Raw genomic sequence first — 22,454 nt, 5'->3', positions numbered from 1 at the left:
ATGAACATATCTTGTTGACATCTCTCTTACTATTCCTGTTCCCATGAAAAGCTCACGTGGACCCAAGAAACTTTGGGTTCCTAAATCTGCTTAACTTTTGCAGGTTATAAGTGACGAGCAGTTCGACGAAGAATGGTACATCGATAGTGGCTGCTCACGTCACATGACAGGGAGGAAAGAGGAGCTCAGGGAATACAGGTCTCTTGCAAATGGTGGCAATGTCAAGTTTGGAAACAATTCTTTCGGCACTATAAAGGGATACGGAATGATAACTAATGGTGATTTTACTATAAGGAAGGTGGCTTATGTGGAAGGACTACAACACAACCTCATCAGTGTATCTCAGCTTGTTGGAGATACAGGTCTCAAAGTCTCATTCGACGATGAAGGTTCTGAAATTATTGAGAAGAAGACAAAGAAAGTAATTCTCAAGTCGGAGCGTAAGGGTGAAATGTTTCCTCTAAACCTTAAACCCATCAAAGGAAACCCAACTATTTGCTTGTTATCAAAAGCTCAATCTGACGAAAGCTGGTTGTGGCACCGAAGACTCTCTCATCTCAACTTTAAAGACATCAACAAACTTGTCACTGGAGGTCATGTTCGAGGCCTTCCACTGCTCAAGTTCGACAGAGATCATTTGTGTGCTGCATGTGAAATGGGGAAGCAGAGTTGTCAAAGTCATCCATCTATAATTAACACAAAAGTTGTTGAACCACTCGAATTACTCCATATTGATTTGTGTGGTCCATCATCTATCGAAAGCATCGGTGGTAGCAAGTATATTCTTGTTATCGTTGATGACTTTTCACGATTTACATGGGTGTTCTTTCTAAAGCTCAAATCTGAAGCGACTCATAAGCTGAAAGTGTTCATCAAGCAGATTGAAGTACAGCTCAAGAAGGTCGTTCGCAACATCAGGAGCGACAATGGTCTGGAATTCAAGAACAGGGAATTTGAAGAATTTCTAGCAGACAAGGGAATAAGTCATAACTTCTCAGCTCCCTACACACCTCAACAGAACGGAATTGTCGAAAGACGAAACCGATCTTTGTGTGAAGCTGCCCGAACTATGCTAAGTTTCGCTTCCTTACCTCTTTATTTTTGGGCTGATGCTATTTCTGCTGCTTGTTTTACACAGAACATGTCCTATCTCAACAAGCGCTTCACGCTCACACCTTATGAGATTCTCAACAACAGGAAGCCTAATGTGAAATTTTTCCACGTGTTCGGCTCACGGTGTTTCATCTTTAACTCTAAAGAACACCGCAACAAGTTCGATGTCAAAGCCGACGAGGGAATCTTTCTGGGCTACTCTCTCACATCCAAAGCATACAGATTCCTAAACAAGCGTTCGAGAAAAATCGAAGAAACCTATTACGTGACTTTTGACGACAGCTATGTCAAAAAGCTACAGGCCAAAGAAGACACTGCTGGGGAAATCTTTCCTCAAACTGGCCAAGTCACAGTCTCGATCGCTAATCTATACGAGAAATTTCTGGAGCTCTTTGACGAACCAGAGAAAGCTACTCTCTCAGAAGCGGGTGCCGCAGACAACAACGTAGACCACATGAAGCAAATTGTCGAAGAAGCTACCATGAGAATGAATGAAGGAGGATCGAATTCTGATGAACCTCCATCCAATGATGCTTCAGTCGAGGGGGAGCCAAGCTCACATGTTGAGGGGGAGCCAATCACTAAAACTGCAACCGAAAGTGCTTCTCCAACCGAAGGTGCATCAACGCCTGAAAGTCCAGCACCACAAGAAACCCCTGTACCTCAAGTTTCTCATAGCTCATCAATCGAGGGGGAGCAAGCTGATATGACGCTCGACTACGAAAGCCAATCCGAGCCAGAAGAAATCATCAACACTGAACTAGACCCCACCTTTGATCCAAACTACCCTCCTCTTACCAAATGGACCAGAGATCATCCTATCTCTCAAGTGGTTGGTGATGTCTCCAAAAAAGTTCTGACCCGATCACAACTGAAGGCAAAACAGACATCCTTATTTTCAAAGGTTGAGTTTTGTATGTTTAACTCATTCGTATCAAAAGTTGAACCAAAGACAGTTAACACTGCTCTCGATCACTCAGATTGGGTTCAAGCAATGCAAGACGAACTGAACGAATTTAAAAGGAATAAAGTCTGGCGCCTCATTCCAACTCCTCCAGATGCCTCGGTTGTAGGTCTCAAATGGGTCTTTCGGAATAAAATGGACAAGGAATGGAATGTTATAAGGAACAAGGCTCGTCTGGTGGTAAAGGGATATTGCCAGGAGGAAGGAATTGATTATGAAGAGACTTTCGCTCCTGTAGCTAGGCTGGAATCTGTAAGAATATTTCTAGCTGACGCTGCCCACAAAAGCTTTGAAGTTTTCCAAATGGACGTCAAGTGTGCATTTCTTAATGGAGAACTCGAAGAAACCGTGTACGTGGAGCAACCTCCTGGGTTCGTGAACGAAAAATATCCAAATCACTGCTACATTCTGAATAAAGCTATGTATGGCCTCAAACAAGCTCCGAGAGCCTGGTATGAAATGCTAACTAAATTCTTAAAGATGTCTAAATTCAAACAAGGTTCGGTTGACCCAACCTTCTTTCGCAAAAAGGAAGGTAACCACCTTATGATAGTTCAAATTTATGTCGATGACATCATCTTTGGCTCAACGAATCCCAGCCTAACAGCTGAATTCAGAAAGTTGATGGAGACTAAATTTGAAATGAGCTCAATGGGTCCTATTAACTTTTTCCTTAGTTTAAATATTAGACAGGGACCCGAAGGCATCTTTATCAATCAGGAAGCTTACACGAAGACTCTCCTAGCAAAGTTTGGTATGATGGGAGACTCAAAAGTCAAAGTCCCAATGGCATTCGGCACTAAGCCAACTCCATCCCTAGACAAACCGGCCGTTGATATCACGCTCTATCGTCAAATGATAGGCTCACTAATGTATCTTACTGCTAGCAGGCCTGACATCATGTTCTCTGTATGTTATTGTGCTCGATTTCAGGCAAACCCACGTGAACCTCACATGCTTGCAGTGAAGAACATTCTACGCTATCTGAAGCGAACTGCCTCCTTAGGTCTATGGTATCCTTCCAACTCAGGCTTTTTCGTTCAAGCCTATTCAGATGCAGACCATGGAGGATGTGGACTCGACAGAAAAAGCACCACTGGCGGCTGTCAATTCCTTGACGGGAAGTTGGTTAGCTGGCAATCCAAGAAACAAACGTGCGTGTCGTTGTCTACTGCCGAAGCGGAATACATAGCCGCTGCATCCTGCACCTCTCAAGTGATTTGGATCCAAAGTCAACTTCGAGACTATCGACTCAATATGAAGAAGGTCCCACTATATTGTGACTCTGAAAGTGCAATTAGGATCTGTCATAACCCAGTGCAACACTCTAAAACCAAACACATAGCACTGAGGTATCACTTCATCAAAGATCACGTGGAAGATGGAAACGTCGAAGTTCACTTCGTAAGAACCACTGATCAACTGGCTGACGTCTTTACCAAAGCTCTTCCTGAAGCGTCATTCAACAAAATATTGCAAGGGCTAGGTATGATGGAATCAGAGTCAGTACCTCAAACTACCTCTCAACCTCAAATGTAAGAAGCAAATTTGACCGAACTTTCAGGTTCAGTTAAATCATCTGACTTGCTTATCACCACAAAGGTAGTTTTCTTGGTTGTATATTTCTTGTACAAAGTTGTTTATCTTATTGTTAAAAGTATTTTCTGATTGCATGTCTAAATTCCTTGGTTTTCGAAAATTTTCCAAAACCGAAACCTACCAAAGGTTCGGGTTCGGTTTCTCAAAATTTTCCAAAACCGAAACCTACCGAAGGTTCGGGTTCGGTTTTTCAAAATTTTCTTGAACCGAAACCAACCGAACGCTCGGGTTCGGTTTTTCAAAATTTTCTTGAACCGAAACCAACCGAACGCTCGGATTCGGTTTTTCAACTTTTTCCCAACCGAACGTTCGGGTTCGGTTACCAAATTTTTTCAAATGTTTTTTTTCTCTTTCTAAGTCTATTTTTCTTGCTTATTTTTTTTATTATTTAATTTTATTTTTTCTCTATTTCAAAAACTCGAACAATATTTTTCTCTTTTAATTTTGTTTGTGTGTGTGTTCGTTTATGGGGATATAATTGTTGGATTACTTAAGTGTCCCTAGAAGCATGCTGCTGTATGTGTCCCAAGCCTCATAAGATTCTGAATAAAAGCCTTAATGACCTGGTATAAACAAACCTTGTCTTCCCAATAAGGCTACTACATTTATTCTAATCGTGAGCTACCTCACTCTCTTCTCACATGAGTTAAGAGTTTTTCTGCTTGGTCCTTATTTTCGCAGCAGAGGTACTTTAATTTCTTACACCATCTCCATTACATTTCTCCATTACATTCGTTTCATCAACGTAACCCTTGAGACTCTCAGAAATTACCACTGAGGTTTATGGTTACACAACATCTGTGTTTATGATCTTAGTTTCGTGACACTACGAGCTGAGTGAAACCCAAAATTCAACACCTAAAGAATTGACGGTGAACAATTAATTTGCTCAAGTTTTCACCAACGAATTGACGGATGTATCCTACTGAAATCTCAAGTTTTATTTTTTTGTGATTCCTATGAAATTGTTAAACACCATAACGTTTCTTCCCTTGGGATCCAGTTTTTAATTTTTTTTTTTGAGATTTTATATTTTTTCCAAGCCGACTTAAACTTAATTCCTACCTACTTGTTCAACAGACTACACCGGTCTCACAAGTACTTTGTTCACTTTCTTTCTTATTTCAAGATTAGAATTGCTGAATCAAAGCGAAAGCCACCCTTACTTAGCCTAATTAAAAGAAGCCTTTCAACATTTATTAATAAGTGTTTGATCGTAATTCAACGGGAATCCACATTAACACTTTAAGGTCTCTCTTGACTTTGAAGGAAGAGATTCGTGCCTGGGATCATTTGTTTCGTGTCATTATTGACATCAAATTCATTCCCACAAAGATTTGCTTTATATCTTTTATTTTTTACACTCTTAGCACGAAAATCTTTGATTTTCCAAAATTCCGTTACTAATTATTACAGGCTGTATTATTGCTTTGATGGTTAATTATGAAGCTGTGGTCAAAAATCATCCACGTGGGTATTTAATTCAAAAGATGCCATTTAAAAGATAAGACGAAAGGTTGCTGACTCAGGCGGGAGTTAAAAGGATTGAATTTCAAACGACGGTAAAAAGGGACGCGTGTGAATTTGAAACGCCCACTCTTTTACTGACATCATGGACGTGTGTGCGAATTTCAAGGGATTTCTTTCTGGCACTTAAAGGCGCGTGAGGATTTGAAACGGTTTTGTGCTGAAACGGCGCTTGTTGGGTGGCGTGATCCTAGGAATCTGACACTCTCTCTCCTACGTGATCATCGCATAGAAGATTTGCAACGATTTTTCTCTCTCCTTTCACTCACTATAAAAGGCAGTCTATACTCCCATTTACCTTTTTACTGCTTCCGGATTTTCTAGAGAGCAAAAACTCCCAAACGATTTACTGTTCATCTTCTTCTTTCAACCTTCAACAATGGCGAAATCATCCTCAGTCCATGCTACCTCACACATCCTTCCCATTCATCCTCAGCAGTGCTTGGTGATTGACCTAACACCTCAGGCGTATGATTCTTACATTTTTCCGATCATCGAGTGCCTGAAGTACTCGCAAATCGCTCCTGCGCTATCTCGGGTTGAGTCTGTGCCCATGGTGCTTCTATCGCAGGTGTATGCGACTGCTCATTACGATAAAGCAGTTGACAGGGTGTTCTTCGGGGTGTTTGATCACAAGACCTTGATTTCAAGGCAGAGATTCTGCACTCTGCTAGGGTTTGCTGCTGACTCTTCAAGAATCAATCCGGAGACGATTCCGGTGGGCCATCTGTATAGCATGTTCTACAATATGGGGTACACGGAGGTCCTCATCTCCGTCGCAAAGTTCAAGAAATCCTGCTTGCCGCCGCAGTGGAACGACATGTTCACAGTCCTCTTCAAGGGCTTATCTGAACGGAGCTCAGGATCCGATGGCGCTAGTCGACTGTTCTTGTCGATCATGTATGCAGTTTACAACGGGGTCAACTTAGATTTTGGGTTGGTCCTCTGGCAACAGCTCATCCAGAGCCTTTCTTCTTCATCACGACATTCTGAGGTGTCGTATGCCCGGTTCTGGACTCTCATTACAAAGTGGGCAATGGATAAGTTCGACGTCCCCACTCCTGCAGGTGCATCGATGTCTTCGATCGGTACGTTTCATACCACGAAGATCATCGTCTCTGATGCATCCAAGTTCTCCTTCATTGGCTCTATTCCGGAGACAATGTACGGCGATGTTCCTTCTGACAGCAGGATCATCAGGACGATTAAGGAGTTCAAACAGTCAGGACCGAGGGAACTCACACCGGAAATGCTCAAGTCCATCCACGATGCTGACAAACCGGTGAACAGGGGCAAAAAGGCGGACAAAGGGAAGCAAATGACCAAAGCTGCTAAAGGTCCTTCTCCCAGGAAGAGGAAACAAATGAAACCTGCCCAGTCACCGCAGCCGAAGAGAAGGAAGACTCAACCGAAGCAAAAACTTCTTATCCCTTCTTCTTCAAGTGACTCAGAAGACGAGCGTTCGGGTTCGGACGACTCTCAAGGAGGCGAAACACCTCAAAGAGGCAACACCCCACCCCGATCTCCTACCCCAGACATGGAAATCCATAATTCACCAGTTCCTTCCCCTCCTCAAACCATCCCTACTTCCATTCCGACCATAACCCCCACTACCACTATTCCAAAAACCTCTTTCCCTATACCACCACCCATTTTCACAGATACAACAACAACCACTACAAAGGTTCCAACCAACGTATCTGATACGAGGGTTCATACCACTACAACCGAAACACCACCCGTAACCGAACCACCTCAAACTGAAACCCAGCATACAACCGAACCTACCCCCACACCCACTCAACCTGAACCTACAAAAACCACCACACCCCCAGCTTCACCACCCCCACCATCTCCAGATCATGCCTCTGGTGGAGATAACCTGTTTCTTGGCGGTGAGAACATGACCTTCGATTCGGTCTACTTTAGTCCGTTTCAGGTTCAAAGTGACGAAGAGGATGATGCTCCAGTGACAAAGAAGCATCTAAAGGAGCTTAACGAGAAGGTTGATTTACTTCTTGCGTCATCCACCAACTCTCAGTCCTCTCTCTCTGAAGCCGCTCTTCAAAAGATTGTTGATGCCTTCTCCAGGGCTCAGCATGATTCTGTAGCTTCAGCCACTGCCGCCATAGACGCCTCCATGAAAGCATGTGAGGCGGCGACTGCAAAAGTCGATAAACTATTCTCAGACGCTTCTTCCCTATTGAAATCCTTACAGGAGAGCGCTGATGCCACCAAGACAACTTTGGAACCGATTGTTCAGAAATTGGCAAAGTTCGTCTCAACGGAGTTGACATCGTTCGCTACTCTTCGCCAAACCATAAGCGACGACAACTCGGCCCTTCGTGCCTCCATTGATGAACGCCTCGCTAAGCTACAAAAGGATCTTGCAGCTGAAAACTCTTTAATGGACGTTCTGGCAAGCAAAACCACCACCCTTAAGGTCAAGAGCACTCAGCTTTCAAACTCACAGCAACAGCTTGAAGCTCTTCGATCCGAACGGGAGGTAATAAAAACATGTTTTTCGGATGTACACGCTGCCGTATGTAACATCCTAGAAGCACACGATCCGATTCTAAATCATTCGGTGAGGCGAACCCTTCCTGAAAAACTTGCTCCTGCCATGGACCTTCTCAGCAGAATTGAAGGCTTACCTAGTTTCGTGTCCGATCCGAAACAAGGGGGAGAAGTAAAGTCCGGATCGAAACCACCCCCTTCCTCCAAAGCTACTCACACAACCGAACCACCTCCGACTGGTCAAGCTTCGGGTTCGGGTGTGAAGAATAAAGAGAAAAACATAGCTGAGGAAGAAGATGAAGATGAAGATGATGAAACCATTGCGGACTTGTTGAAACGCAAAAACAGTCGCAATGTGGATGATGATGTTAATCGTGTGGCGCGAGAGGCTGAAGAAGCCGAACGCAAGCAGAAAGAAGCCCACGATCTCCTCGAGAGCAGGAAGACTCTCTTCCCTGCCTGGACTCGGGAGCGAATGATTAAGGAGGCCATAGATACTCCTAGCATCTTATGGCTCGAGCCGGTTATCTCATTCGACTGCTATAATTCTGTCGATTCGCAGTTCGACATGCCGTTGACTCGAAAGGCGTTTATCTTCCACGCCTTCTCAAATATTTTTGAAGTCCGTCATCCGAACCCTGAGGTGGATAGGGAGTTGATCGAATTCTATCTGAAGGCTGCTTGTCCTCAGTATCAAACATGGAGCGCCCAGAAGATAGTAATCGTTCGGGTCTTAAAGCCTTACACCGAAGGAAGATTCATCAACGTTCGGTTCAAGGTGATTCGGGGGTCTGCGAGAACCGAACATCTGATATCCTTGGCAGATCTACCGAACCTAAATCCTCATGATTGGATTGTCTTGCATAATATCCCTTTGACTGACGAAGCCAAATATGGTCCCATTATAGACCATCTCAAAAGGATGTTAGTCTGTTACATCATGGAGGTTGCCCTTATGGATCAGGAGGTTGCCACAGTCTTCAAGAAGAAACCGAAGATAGCTCCTGTGGGATCGGCCAGTGATCTCAATCAAATGCAAATGGGCAAGATCGACCCGAGACGCAATTCGGTTATGTTCACTAGAGCAGAAGGACAGAAATGTCTCTTTGCTTTAGCTGACAAACATCTTTACACCACTGCTTGTCTAGAGCATGTGTTATCGATCATCCGAAGGTGCAAAGAGAATGCATCAGATGATGTCAAGTACTTCAACGACATGATCCAATGGTACATCAGGTTTAGACAGACGATACTTGCTCTAATCACGCGTCTGTTTAACACTGTGAAGAAGAAGGTACCTGCTTCAGCTGCTGGCCCAAGTAACAAGTGAAGATCTCGCTCTAATTGACGCAAAGGGGGAGATTGTTGGGTTGAAGATTCATTTTGAAGATTGCGTCAATGGGCTCGGCTGTTAGTCCATTTAATTTTGTACTCCGGTTTTGGGCCTGTCCATACCGTGAGCTTACTTGTTTATTATATAAGTATATGCTTGCATGCATATTAGATTAATGATTCAACGATTAATCTAGAGAATAACAATAGCATTACATATTTCTTTATCATTCTTGTAAACCTACGAATCCTCTACAGTTGATGTTCTTGATCGAGCTCTTCTGAGGGTTTTATTTTAATCATTCGACTCGTTTGATTCATTCCTGACTTGTTCTTTATTTTTGTGTTCTTGCTGTTTATACTTATTTACCTGTTTAAGATCTAATCAATCTTCAAGATTAAGTTTTAATCTCATCATCTTTTTATATTTTTATATTAGCAAATGCATGCCTATATATGTATAGTTATATAAGTAATGTTTGAAGGACTTAGGACGGCTAGCTCGCTTTATTTCCTTTTCCTCGTTGGGATGTGGCCTTAGGGCATCGGTTATTCGTCCAAATGTCGTATAAACATTAGTTATATATATACCATATATACATATATAGACATAAAAGTTTTCCATCAGTTGGTTCAGTACCTTTGAGTAGCAAAGGCATATTTCGGTTATACACGTACAATACTAGTAACTATAATAGGTATAGTTAAGAGATACTACTTACCATTCCAAGTACAAGGAATCACACAAGAGTTAGTTTATTCATGAGTCTATACAAATACATTACATACTATATGAAGAGATACGATTACATACAATTACAAGGCATACAATTTCAAGATATACAATTACAAGAGATACGATTACATACAATTATAAGGCATACAATTTCAAGACATACAATTACAAGAGATACAATTACATAAGATAGTGTACTAGATATTCATTAAATTTTACATACTACAAGTACCATATAAAAGAGATATTTTCATATACAAGAACAAATGGACATTTTCATACATAAATCTGTTTTATACTAGGTTTTGTGAGACATTTCACGTACTTTCGAGTATACATTATTATGTCATGTATTATATACCATAATACCTTGTAGGGGAGCGTTATACTTGTGTATAGATTTATACGAGATTGACAATCCCGCACCTAAACTGTTAGCTACAGTTAGACCGACAGGTCTGGGGTGACAAACGTCATAACTTTCCAACGCCTTAAGAACGTTGTTACAGGCAGTCTGGGTCATTAGCATGGTTATAAAACTCACATGGAGTATTAAAAACACGTTGATTTACGGGGTTATCAAATACCTTAGCGATTATATGCGTACACAAATCTAATATTTTAGACATGAAAAACACCATGGTAGTTAATTTTTGGGACTTTTAAACTACCACCCACTTATAAGCAAATATTGGATTTCTAAAGGCTACTTTTTATACCATTAAAAAATATGGAATTTTCTAGGGTTTTCAAACGTTTACAATTACTTACAAACATGTTCATTGGTACAAACTTTCCTTCAAACATTTACAGGTCTTTCTTTACAGCTTTACAAATCAAAGTCACATAAATACTTATGAATTAACCAGCATTATTGCTGATACTCGCTTTCAAAATTACTTCTATTCCCAGGACACAGATAGACAGGTACGACTACCAGGTTCTGTGAAGACGGAGCGGTCAAGACTCGTCTTTTATTTTGAATATTCATTTTGTAGAATTATACTATGAAAGAACTCCAATGTAATTAAAATTATACTATTAATGCAATGGATGATGTTATTGCTTGTTTAATACTTTGCATTGTTGTGATACATTACATGATGTCCTCCGCCCTATAACGTTTCCGTCGTTCTTGGTTTTGGGGTGTGACAGATTGGTATCAAAGCATTGTTTATAGTGAATTGAGGATATCAACCCATTAAAGATATACAAATAATAAATACAATAGGGATTAAAATACTCTCATAAAGAGTCTATAATTTTAAATAATAAAATATTTATGTAAGTATACATGCCTGCATTCATACTAAAATCAGTGTCACTAGGATAAAACAAAAGTATTACGATTGTTGGGCAGCATAAGTAGACTTAGAGACATATAATTAAAACTGGGATGATATAGCCTGATCAACTATATTATCCGAGGGTTGACTAGCATGTGCCTAAGTGTGGTTATGAGTTGCAACAAGTCTAAAAACTTACCCACAATACCACAATGAGAACAGTAGAACATAAACCTAAAACACTATAGGAGTAATTTGTGTATTACTATAAACTACTTATGTGTTAGATTCTTATACCCTAATTACCGCATAGATAACATAGCTGGACCCCATCCCCACGACGACCCATACTTCCCGAACAAAGGCAATGCTGAATGGTTCAGAGAAGAACCAGAGAATGATCATCCAATCCCTTTTGAATGATCACCATGTTGAAGACCTTTCGGGTGATGATAACTCCGAACTCAAGCATGAGAACCTACCCCCGGTAACTCCCAATTCAAATCCTAATCCTCGTCCAGCTCTTCATGGCTCGACACTTCCTTGGATAGAATGCTTGGGAACATGGAGCGTAGAGCAATATCAACCTATGCCGTCTAAAGGAGACCGAAGCTGCTACAACTTAAGCGAAGGAAGCTCAGCAGACAAAGTTCTACCAATCCTGATCCGTAGAGTTGTTCGAAACGAAATTCAGGGCAAGACGACTCTCCAGTATATCGAAGAGGTTAAATGCCAATGAAAGAATGCACACCAACCACACCAATCATCTTGAAAACACTCCTAAGAGATCTGAGAGAGACCATGAGACCCTGTTGCAAGCATTAGCTAAAACACAAGCCAAAGTCATAGAGCTACGAGTACGCCAGAGAGTGTACGAAAGACGCCTTCTTGATAATGGAACGTCAATTGGCTGAACTAAGAGTTCACCAGAAGGATGACCGCCGCCAGTAAGAAATGCTTTATTTCCCTTCCTTGTTTAAAGGAATCGTTTTCCTGTGTATGTCCTATGTAGCATTTTTGTATGTAACTATCTTGTACTGTAAGTACTGTTAGTTAGGCCTTTATGCGGCCAAAACCTTTCTACTCTGGATATGATGTAAGACCTTCTTCAAGGTCAAGTTTTCCTAAAACTTATTACATCTTAAACATCGATGATATTGACAGTCGGCTAACTTCCGTGTCACTCTTTGTTCAAAAACCCTCATCATACCTTCGTTGGAGTCTATCTGAAACATGCTTTAGTCAAGTCATTGGACTATAGTAATTTAACTCCGGAGACATTTCCAAGTCTCTTTTAGTGGTTGGATCATGTTATTTACCAACCATCGATACCTCGGCTTGAACGATAAATGTCTTAAGACCACTCTACAAACATACTTCTACTCTATACTAGGACTGCATCATACGGATGTAGGTCAAACCAAACATACTTCCAATCCATACAAGGACTGCATCATAGGGATGTAGATCAAACTTTCGAGAACATATTCTTACTCTTTACTTAAGCGATCGAAATACATCTAGGTTCAACCATAATATCTCACGAACTCCTTTTTCTTTCGTGTTACAGAATCATGTCGCCGAAGAAAAGTAATCAACCCATCAGCCAAACACCAACTCTTCAGATTGATGCAGCTACCTTTCAAGCTGCAGTCTCTACTGCCGTGACAGCTGTTCTGAATCACCTTAACGCTAACAACGCAAATGTTAGCTGGATGGTTTTCAATAATTCCAATCCAAGTAACAACCAAGTACACCCACGAGTAACAAACTACCACGACACTCCGAACCTCAAACCAAAGAGCAATAAACGAAAATTCTGGGATAGAGTTAAAGGCAAATTACCTCGAGGGACAAACAAGAAACCATCGCCGGTGGCAGCCTTCGCAGCCATGACATTTGCAACTCCTACCACCAACACTGCTAGTATCCCAATTATCCCTAACCCGGCCAGACAGTATGATGGAAACCTACCGAAGTGCAATAAGTGCAGCTTCCATCACCTAGGTAGTTGTCGTCTGTTACACTGCAAGACCTGCAGCAAGAACAGACACACTACCCGCTTCTGCATGACTCGGGTCCAACACTTATTTCAACCACCAATGTCGAAATTTCTAGGATATGTCATCTATGTGGTTTAATGGGACACTTCAAGAGGGACTGCCCAACAGAGAAGATTGACAGCGGAACAGGAGGAGTTTGACCTCAGAATGGAAAAAGGCAAAAAAGGACCCAGCTATAATAGGGACTCACTTCCAATCGTCAGCATTAAGTATACTGTTAATCATGTTTAAAACTAGTGCAACTCGAGTGTTATCTTTTGATAGATCACGTCAGTAAAGGGGGCCCTCGTGCTGCTTATACTTGCCTTTTGTAGTATACCTTGTTCGCAACAATAGTCTTGTAGTAAAACCAAAGTACTGTAACTCTGTTAAAAGTTGCACTGTTGTGTTTTGTCTGTAACACCCTTATGATCAAGTCTAATACCGTTATTTCCAAGTAAGTCCAATATCATCATACAACTTGACTCAATTTGATCCTCGCAATACTAGTTTCGTGCGTACTTCTCCTTCCCCAAAAACGTCTTTCTAGCGAAGCCGTCATTCCAGAACACCGAAGTACTCATGCATAGAGTACCTCATGTTTCTTATCCTTTCTAAAGAAACCTCAACAAAACTCCCCGAAGTACAACTTGTGCAGTACGTCAAAGTTCAAACCAAGGACCCATCCTTTCAATCTTAATTATATACGACTCGTATACCCAAGACTGTGATTGATGAACCAGGTATGAGTTCTACTATGAACTACAGGACGGAGACTGCCCCAGGGCTGCGAGTGATCGTGCTTCCATAAGAAGAAACTTAGAAATACCTATCCTTTTCCCTAATTCATGAGTAGTCATACTTTCTTTTAGATCTTCACGACAGCTAATCCACCCCAAGGTTTTGACATCATAATCAGTAGGAGTTGGTTAAGTCTACATCGAGCAGACATCAGGTGCTTTGATAAAGCAGTTCATCCTAACCTCCCTAAACAACGAAGCCCTAGTTATTTACAGCGACGAACCAAGTACGAACCCTCTCATCATTTCGTCTATGCAAGCTCAGAAATGCTTACGAAAGGAATATCATGCATTCCTTGCACACATTGCCAAGACATACCGAGAAGTGAAGGACATTAAGGACATCCCAAAAGTACGCGACTTTCCCGACACCTTTCCAGGAGAACTACCGAGATTTCCACCACAACGTCAATTCGAGTTTAGAATCGACTTAGTTACAAGGGCTACCCCAGTAGCCAAATCACCTTATTGTCTAGCTCCAACTAAGATACTGGAACTTCCCAGACAGCTTAACGAACTCCTTAAAATAGGATTCTTTAGGCCAAGTTTCTCACTTGGAAGAGCACCAGACTTCTCTGTAAACAAGAAAGAGCATTCCAAACGCTAAAGTAAGCCTGATGCATCGCACCAATATTATCCCTCCCAAAAGGGATAGAATATTTTGTGGTGTAATGCAATGCATCCAACCAAGGGCTTGGTTGTGTTCTTAAGCAAGAGGAAAAGTCACTACCTATACCTCAAGACAGGTTAAGACATAGGAGGTTGACTATTCAACACATGATCTTCAGTCAGGAGCAGCGGTAATTGCTCTGAAGATCTGGAGACACTACTTGTAGGGTATAAGGTGTACTATGCTCACAAACCACAAAAACATTCAACATACATTCGACCAAGAAGAGTTATCACCCCGGTGAAGGCAAGCGAAAGAAGCAAAGTTGTATCCCGATCGTGAAAGGTTCGTTGGAATGCTAAGCGAGGACTAGAGTTCACTTAAGAACAGGAATAGCAAATAAAACTTCTATCCGTATCATGATTGTTAACTCTGCTTAAACTCTAATTTCGGGACGAAATTCCCTCTAACAGGGGGATGATGTGACAACCCGACATTTTGAGACAATATAATGTAACACCAGTCAAATTTAGGTCAAAATTTAACTTTCCTAAAATCTTATTTGGGTTATATAAAGTAGTAGGAATCATATCAAGGTTTTCGTACATATAAATAACCGTATAATCCGAGTTATAACGGAGAAGTTATGACCAACCGAAGATTCTCGGCAAAACCAGGCAACACTTGTTAAGCGAAAAACGCAAAGTTTCAATACAGTAATTTTTAGCCTTAGGTATCTAAACGAAAGTCGTAGATTTCGTTAAACAGTGATCATGCATAAAAAGAACGCCCAAAACGGACTTCGTATGAAGAAGTTACAAATTTTGTATGTTTCGTAACAGCGGTAGACAGCTAAAAACTCGAAATAAAGATCGAGTGATTTTTAGCCGACACAACTTAAACGAGAGTTGAAGGTCTTGACAATAGTAGTTCGATGGTAAAATGAAAAATGAAAACGGACGTCGGATAAAGAAGTTATGGATTTTTAATGAAGTTATCGTGTCCCGGCCTATTAATTAAAATATAATTAAAAATAAAGTCAAAATTAGCAAACGGAGTCTAAATGAAAGTTGTAGAGTATTTTCTTAACTTCGCGTGGATATAAAGAACGTAAAAAACGGAGTCTATATGCGAAAGTTACGGATTTTACAAGTTCGTGGCGCACACACCGAAACGATTTACGCCCAGCGTACCCTCGTACGCATGCTAGGCTCTGGATTGTGCACGTCGCTTCTATGCTTCAGCCGAGGATGCGGTAAGCGTTGACGTCGCGTACACCCAACGTACTCTGAAATTACGTCCAGAGTAACGAGTACGCCCAGCGTACTCTGAATTTACGCCCAACGTTATCCCTCTTCCAGCACCCTATAAATAGAATGCGAGGGTGCCGACCATCCTTGCTCATTTTCTTCACTTCTCTCACATTTTAACCTCGTTTTTTGTGCCGACAATATCCCGACTTCTCGGTTTCATATCTAAGCCCCGACGAAGGTCCGAAGCCCCGAGATTCCCGAGAATCTCGTCACTTTTCGGTCGAGGGAAAATCTCGTTTTCTTCAAATCACGCACTTTCTTCGGTGAGTTCATACCCCTATAAACTACATTTTCAAATGTGTTATCAATGCTTTTATACACATTTAAAGGGGGGGGGGAATACAAGTAAACACACGGTTATTATCGTGTGTAACCTAAAGTTTCATTATATACTCTTTTTATCAAGTAAACCATATGTGATTCATAACTACTACATGGAAACTTTCGTACACAAAATATATCACGATAACATCTTGTCTTTTTAAATTAAATATGTTGTTAAACATATACGAATCAAACACTTTATCTATACTTTGAGTATATGTGTTCATTAATGTCACTACAAAAGTTACACTTTACATAACGAGTGAGCATTTCACTAGGGTTTACCTATACAAACAAAACAAACTTTTGGAAAAAATATAATAGTTTACGACAAGCATTTTTACGTGTTAAAAACTCTTTATCAAACTGTCTTACATACTTTATGATTCCTTTCAAACGCTGTTAGAATCATGTTTTTAACAAAGGTCTTCCTATATTTAAAATTGTTCTTATCAAACAAACTGCTTTCAAATCATTTTATAAACTGATATCAAATCATCATTTCTTATTTATTAAACTTTTCAAAGGTTTTACAAAACTTCTTTTTATATTTTTATTTGGCAAATGCATGCCTATATATGTATAGTTATATAAGTAATGTTTGAAGGACTTAGGACGGCTAGCTCGCTTTATTTTCCTTTTCCTCGTTGGGATGTGGCCTTAGGGCAGCGGTTATTCGTCTGAATGTCGTCTAGACATTAATTATATATATCATATGTACATATATAGATATAAAAGTTTCCATCAGTTGGTTCAATACCTTTTAGTAGTAAAGGCATATTTCGGTTATACACGTACAATACTAGTAACTATAATAGGTATAGTTAAGAGATACTACTTACCATTCCAAGTACAAGGAATCACACAAGAGTCAGTTTATTCACGAGTCTATACAAATACATTACATACTATATGAAGAGATACGATTACATCCAATTACAAGGCATACAATTTCAAGACATACAATTACAAGAGATACGATTACATACAATTATAAGGCATACAATTTCAAGACATACAATTACAAGAGATACAATTACATAAGATAGTGTACTAGATATTCATGAAATTTTACATACTACAAGTACCATATCAAAGAGATATTTTCATATACAAGAACAAATGGACATTTTCATACATAAATCTGTTTTATACTAGGTTTTGTGAGACATTTCACGTACTTTCGAGTATGCATTATTATGTCCTGTATTATATACCATAATCCCTTGTAGTGGGAGCGTTATACTTACGAGATTGACAATCCCGCACCTAAACTGTTAGCTACAGTTAGACCGGCAGGTCTGGGGTGACAAACGTCATAACTTTCCAACGCCTGAAGAACGTTGTTACAGGCAGTCTGGGTCATTAGCATGGTTATAAAACTCACATGGAGTATTAAAAACACGTTGATTTACGGGGTTATCAAATACCTTAGCGATTATATACGTACACAAATCTACTATTTTAGACATGAAAAACACCATGGTAGTTCATTTTTGGGACTTTTAAACTACCACACACTTATAAGCATGTATTGGATTTCTAAAAGCAAACATTCAAAACAGTCGGGTCTTGGTAGAAGGCTACTTTTTATACTAGTAGAAAATATGGGATTTTCTAGGGTTTTCAAAAGTTTACAATTACTTACAAACATGTTCATTGGTACAAACTTTCCTTCAAACATTTACAGGTCTTTCTTTATAGCTTTACAAATCAAAGTCACATAAATACTTATGAATTCACTAGCATTATTGCTGATACTCGCTTTCAAAATAACTTGTATTCCTAGGACACAGATACACAGGTACGACTACCTGGTTCTGTGAAGATGGAGCGGTCAAGACTCGTCTTTTATTTTGAATATTCATTTTGTAGAATTATACTATGAAAGAACTCCAATGTAATTACAATTATACTATTAATGCAATGGATGATGTTGTTGCTTGTTTACTACTTTGCATTGTTGTGATACATTACATGATGTCCTCCACCCCAGAACGTTTCCGCCGTTCTTGGTTTTGGGGTGTGACACCTATTTCAAAGTTTTTGTAATTGAATCAATTTCTCAGGTTCATGGTTTAGGTTAAGTTCACAACTATTTCACACCTTTTATGACAATACCGTTGTATGAGATTACCGTTTCTTAGGTTCATTATAATTGAACGTCACAGGATGTTTTTGCAACTGAATGTCATAGGATTTGTTCGACATCAATTGAATCTGCCTTTACACCTATTTCAAAGGATTGATGCACATAATGTGTTTGATGAAAATCCTCACAGAGTTCACTATTATTCTTGGCGGACGCAAACATAAATGTTGAATAAGGACTTCAATATGATGAATCTTTTTGTTAATTCCTAACTTTGCTCTTGATTTGTATCCAATTCCAGCCTATCAACATTTGGAACCCCTACAAGCCATGAACCAAACTTTGATGATAAAAACTGCAGTTGGCAACATTGATGTTGTCAAGATCTTGGTGAATAACAACCATAAGCTTTTGTATGCAGAATAACAAGGAAGGCCGATGCCTTTGAAAGTGGATGTCGCCTCAGTTTCTTTGATAGCTTAATCTAAAACTGTGAAATGTTGAATTTTTATTTATTTATTGGTATTGTGAAATGTTTAATTGTTATAATTTTACATTTATTAGTGATTATATAATGTTATATTCCTATAATTAATGCTATAATTATTAACTTTTTAATAATTAATGGTCCCCGATTAATCCCCCGATTAGTCTCCGCCTAGCCAATTAATTCCTTGACCCTAGTCCACCATCGAGCTACCGTCGAGCGATTTATGCAACCTTGCCTCTCAATGCCAAAAGGCTTCACTTGTTGTGGAAGTCTCTACAAAAGACTGCAAGGAAGCGACTACAAAAGTCGAAAAACAAATTTTAGAGGCTCAAATCCTTTTAGATTCTTTACAAGCAGCCGCTAAGAAAAACACACATACAGTAAATGCTTATGTTGATTCTCTCAAATGTTCACTGGAGGCTGAGCTATCCCAACTTGGAGTGGCTAGCAAAGCCATTGAAGCTGCTAACGAAGATCTTCATTTTAAAGTAATGATCGGTAAACTTAGCTTGAGGCTGAGCTTGCAGTTGAAAACAAAGTCTTGGATGAGCCGGACAAACGAACCTCTCATCTCAAAATTCAGAATTTAAAGCTCCGAACTGCAACTAAAGAGATTGATGATTTAAAGTCTGAAAAAGAGGTGATTCGCAGCTCCGTTGGTAATGTCCATTCGATCTTGCTACATCTCCTGGATGCCCATGACTCCATCTTGGCTATCTCTATTAGACGTCCCTTAGCTGAGAAGCTACGCCCATCTTTGGGTATTCTAAGTAGAATTGAGGATGTTTCGAAGACCACTATTCTTCCGAAAGAAGGGGGAGAAAAGAAATCACAGAGCAAAATTGACAAAACTCAACCTCCACCGTCTCCAGAACCAAAAGCTACTTCTGGACCGAAGGATAATATAGCTTCGTCCAGTAAGGGAGGAAAGAAAAAGAAGATTATTGGTGAAGATGATGAAGATGAAGATAATGATATTGATGACATCATTAAAGAAGGTTCTTCCAGGGCTGATCCAAAATTCAAGCCTGTTGATCAAGAGCTTCGGGAAAAGATGGATCGTTTGGAGAAACAAATGAAAGAAAAGGAACTCCTTGAGAAAAAATGTCAATGTTTCCAGAATAGAATCGCTCCAGAGGGAAGTTATTGATGAACCAAGTACTCACTGGCTTGAACCTGTTTTGTCGTTCGGTCTTGAGAACTCGAAGGACGCTCAGTATGATATGCCAATCAACCGAAAGACATTCATCTTCCACTGCTTTACCTCAACCGCCGTCATTCCCTCCCCAGACCCAAAGGTTGATCGGGACTTATTGGAATTTTATCTGGAGTTCGCTCAGCCACAATACTTGACCTAGAGCCTGGAGAAGATTACAACGGTCAAGGTATTGAAGCCTTCTTTAGTTGGGAAATTCGTTAATGTCAAATTCCAAGTGACCCGATGTAACGCTCGTAGATCCGGGCTAGTCAATTTAGAGGCAATAGGGGTCGAAAATAACTTTTCGAAAAAATATTATTAAGAATAAATAATCTTAACCAAGTTATAGAATATGTCACAAGGTTTCCGTACATATAAAGAACGCCGAAATCCGAGTTATAACGAAGAAGTTATGACCCGTCGAAGTTTCGCGACTGAACCGACACGGCACCGGGAAGCGTAAATAGTGAATTTACGATAGAACGAGTTTTAGACTTAGATATATAAACAAAAGTCGTAGAATATGTTCAACCGAGAGCGTCCATATGTGACAACCGTCAAATTCTGGTCAATTCAAAGTCAAATAAAGTCAACAAGTCAAGCCGGTCAACCCAACTAACCCTTGTGTACTGGGGCTTACGTTATGTATTTACTAAACAACTCGCTATTCTAATGAGAGATCATAAATCGAAAAGTACGTACATCTAGATCCCCTTAACCTAAAACTGTGGTGAGTGACGAGCCAAACCGATAAATCAATGTTGCATACTTATCGGGAGTGTGTAAGATCCTTAAACAAGGCTTAACGGCATTCAGGGACCCTGCGTTGCGGAGCCAAACACTCATAATTGTCACACATGAAACCACTCTCAGTCGTTTTCACTCTATCTCTCTCTAAGTATGTCAAATCTCTCCCAAATATCTCTTTGTATGAGAAATCTCTCCAAGAATGTCAAATCTCTCCCAAATCTCTCCACGAATGTCAAATCTCTCCCAAATCTCTCTAAGTATGTCAAATCTCTCCTAAATATCTCTTTGTATGAGAAATCTCTCCAAGAATGTCAAATCTCTCCCAAATATCTCTTTGTATGAGAAATCTCTCCAAGAATGTGAAATCTCTCCCAAATATCTGTTTGTATGAGAAATCTCTCCAAGAATGTCAAATCTCCCCCAAATATCTCTTTGTATGAGAAATCTCTCCAAGAATGTCAAATCTCTCCCAAATATATCTTTGTATGAGAAATCTCTCCAAAAATGTGAAATCTCTCCCAAACCTCTCCCAAATCTCTCTCAAAAGTTGTCGTAACTTTTTGAAGTCATTCGGGTCATTCCGACCCTTAACCGAGTCAAAAACGGCTTAAAACGGAGCAAAAACGGACAAAAAGGGCTTAAGGACCTGAAACCCCTCTTAAGGACCCGAAACCCCTCTTAGGGACCGAACCCTTCTGAGCCGAAGGCTGCTGAACCGAACCCGAAGGGTCCTCTCGGGCCTGAACCTCGCCTACACACCCGAACCCGAAGGCTCCTGGAACCGAACCCGAAGGTACTGTTCACTTCGGTCCAGTTAGCTTCTGATGACTTCGGACCGAGCCCTTTGCTTCCTTCTTGCCTCTCCTCGCTTCGGACCAAACCTCAAGAGGACCGAACCTCGGCCAGGACCGAGAGGTCTCGCTGGGAAGCTTCTTTTCTCCCGGTTTTCGTCTTATTTTGCGTTTTAGGCCCGCTTTTAATTGTTTTAACATGGGATTTTCACCCAAACTTTATTTTAACATATAAGACCCTTTAATTAATGATTTATCACGTTCATAAGGATAAAATCTTATCCAAAAGAGAGTGGGTGAAGTACAAAGGTAGAGTGTTGACCTTCCTTTATTTTATGACACAAGCAACCCCATACCCACTCCATGACCAACCCACACTCCTCCCCACCATACCTTGTCACTTCCTTGTACTTTTTACCTCTCTCACAAGTTATTCCCACGTTCTTGGAGCTGGACATTCATCCTCTCTCCTCATTCTCACTCACTTGCTTCCATTTCACCAAAGATTGAACAATTTCTTCTCTCTCAATCCTCTTACCAAAAATTCAAGATTCAAGGGCCTCCTTCCAAGTTTTCTCTCACTTTTGGTAATTATATTCATTCTCCAAAAGATTATTTCACTCCCTTTTACTCAAATCATAGATATCTTACACAAACTCCATCATATTTATGTTAGATTTTCGAATCTTCAATCAATCTTCCAAAGTGTTCTTGAGTTGAACACTTCTCTTCTCCATCATCCATCTACTGAAATCAATCAAGGTGAGTTCATACCCCTACATTTTCATGTTTTCTCAAGTTTTTAGGGGGGGAATACAAGTTAAAACACCAAGAACATAACTAAACTTTTCTAACAACCTTCATCAGAAAAGTTCAACTCCATTCACGGACTGTTTTGGACACCTTAAACATTTTTGTTTTCAAAACTGTTTTAGGTGTAAGTAGTTCCAGTTCTTAGCTTTAAAATGAC

The sequence above is a fragment of the Lactuca sativa genome, chromosome 4, assembly GCF_002870075.4.
Source record: "Lactuca sativa cultivar Salinas chromosome 4, Lsat_Salinas_v11, whole genome shotgun sequence".
Taxonomy (NCBI): domain Eukaryota; kingdom Viridiplantae; phylum Streptophyta; class Magnoliopsida; order Asterales; family Asteraceae; genus Lactuca; species Lactuca sativa.
The sequence above is the reverse complement of the archived record's forward strand: the minus strand, read 5'-3'. Positions refer to the sequence as shown.